Source organism: Ruditapes philippinarum, unplaced genomic scaffold (genome assembly GCF_026571515.1).
Source record: "Ruditapes philippinarum isolate M1 unplaced genomic scaffold, ASM2657151v2 ctg10256_1_1_1_1, whole genome shotgun sequence".
NCBI lineage: Eukaryota > Metazoa > Mollusca > Bivalvia > Venerida > Veneridae > Ruditapes > Ruditapes philippinarum.
Genome location: NW_026863767.1, coordinates 60,120 through 62,662, shown reverse-complemented (window position 1 = coordinate 62,662; position 2,543 = coordinate 60,120).

The window sequence follows — 2,543 nt, the reverse complement described above, 5'->3', positions numbered from 1 at the left end:
CAAGTAAAAAAGGTGTTTTTATCACTTACAACTCACAAATGAAAATAATTGTGTAAATTACTTTCATATTAAAGGCATATCAATACCTGCAGTAATTTACATTATTTTTTCTATAATTTGAACCTTATCATTCAATCTAGTATGAAAAAGATGAATGAGATTTTTTTTTTTTAAATTTACCAAAATGATACAAGCAAAAAGTACATAAAGTTATTAAAAGTAAAATTCTAAGTTTTAAGGTGAAAAGGGATTTAAATTTTATTTTGGGAAAATTTCCCTTAAAATAGTTTTTGCAAAGAAGATTTTCACCTTTTTGAACACTTTTTGTGATTTTAAATTTTAAAGAAAGGTCAGCCCAAAAAAAATGGTTTTAAACTTTTTCCCCTTTTAAACCCCGGAACCTTACTTTTTTGTATTCCCAAATTGGGAAAACCCTGGCCCCAATTTATCGATAACGCTCCCCCCCCTTTTTAAAGGCATCAATGGGGAAAAACCGGGTTTCCATATCCCCCGTAAATTTAAACGGGTCCTTTACTGCATTTCCATACTTCTCTTTAAAATTTTCCCATGTATCGAAAAACAACTAACTTTACATCTTTTATAAAATATCTCAACATTTGCCTTTTTTTAAAATTTTTTAAGAAATTGTCCCCCCCCCAAGGGTAGGCTACATAATGTATGAAACATAAATAATTAAGCATAGCGGCAAATCGCACGACCAAGGGGTTTGATTAAAAAATGTAATTGCTAAAAATATCCATAATGTGTGAAAATAATTTGTTCTGTCCCCGTTAATCTGAATAGATATTACGATGAGTTGATAGACACATTTGTACGGATTCAAGGGCTTACTTTACATTCAACCTCGTTTTCTAACAATGTCAAGTAAAACAACAACAAAAAACAGACAACATTTTTATATGTGAACGCCTATGTGACTTGTGAAAAGGTGTCCCTGACAATTTCTAAACCATTTTAGATTGTCTAAGGATGATTATTTCTCTATAAATAAAAAAAAAAGATATTAAAATATATTCTCAGTGAAAATAAATTCTTCGCCAGTAAATCGGACACAGTACTAATAAATCTGGGACAAAGTATGAAATTTATTGTCTATCCCGGTAGAAACTGGATCTCTATGCCGTGCATAGATGATATTCATAATAGAAGTCAAGAAGGCCAGATCATAATGATCTAGTAATACCTTTTATTTCTATTAAATATGTGAAGCATTATCAATTTGGGTGGAAAAAATATATAATATCCCGTGCTTATTTGTACATCTAACCATGGACTTTAAAAGACTGTCACAAGCTTAGTTTTTCGTTATTTTATTTTATATTTTAACGGAATTTCATTCACGAATACACAGGCAGAGTGATACTGAGGTATAATACAATAATAATGCTAAAATCGATAATAATAATAAACTTCAAAAAGGAAACAATTAAATACCCCGCCTAGCGGTGCCGCAAATGCGTTCCATTTCCCCCACTGAGTGTGCCTCAAATTTTACCCGATAGTCACGTGACATGTGAGACATAATACCAGACGATCAGTAAATCACGTTAAGAATTTGAAGAAATTTCAGCTAATAAACTGATATTAATCAGCAGCTTTTTAATTGGTCAGATGTCACTGGGTCATAAAATGTTGTTTTAGAGTATGTTACCGCCGCACTTGTGACCCTCTCTGGTGCGATATTTGTGTATTATGCAATTATTTTAGCGTGAAATGTAGGGGTCCGAGAGAGAACAGCCGATTTATGACACTCGTTTGATGCGGGTCGGACTAACTTTGAATCGGCATAACTTTTTTTAATAATCAAGCAATTAACATGCGGTTTAAAGCACATGAAAGGAAATTCATTTACGGAGGGAAACCGTGTCAGGGATTTTTGTTTGCTCAATAGGCGACTTAATTATCTTTAATTACGTAATATGTATGGTGAAAAAAGTCGCATAAAATGTTTGACGTTACGTAATATTTTTTTGAGAAAAAGATAGAAAAAATTTGAGACACGGTTCCCTAGATAATATAAGTATGGTTATTTTCAAAAAGTTTGATGACAAAAAAATAAAAAATGACTTTGATATGACGAATTTAAAATTTTTAGGATTTTTATTCAAAATCAATCATTTACAAAGGCATTTTTTTCAAATATGTTATTTTTTATGATGATCAACGACATTTAATGCACAAAGATTAAATAAATAACAATTATTACTAAAATAACTTTGTTTAAATGACATTTATGTGAGTACCACGGAAAGTGTCTGTTGTCACCTTAAAAAGGAAATAAGGATGTTAGAGTTATAAACCTTGTCATGCATGATGTAAGCATTGATAAAGGACACTTGTCTTAAAGGGAAAGACAAGGTTAGAATAAAAACTTGATTTCAGGAAAAGAATACTATAAATAATAAATCTGCAAATTTTCTGCCGCCAAATAATAATATTAAACGAATGATAACAAAATTTAAATCGCTAAATCACCGATTTCTACAAATCAGTAGGCGCGTTCATGTTTGTGTATTGGCCGT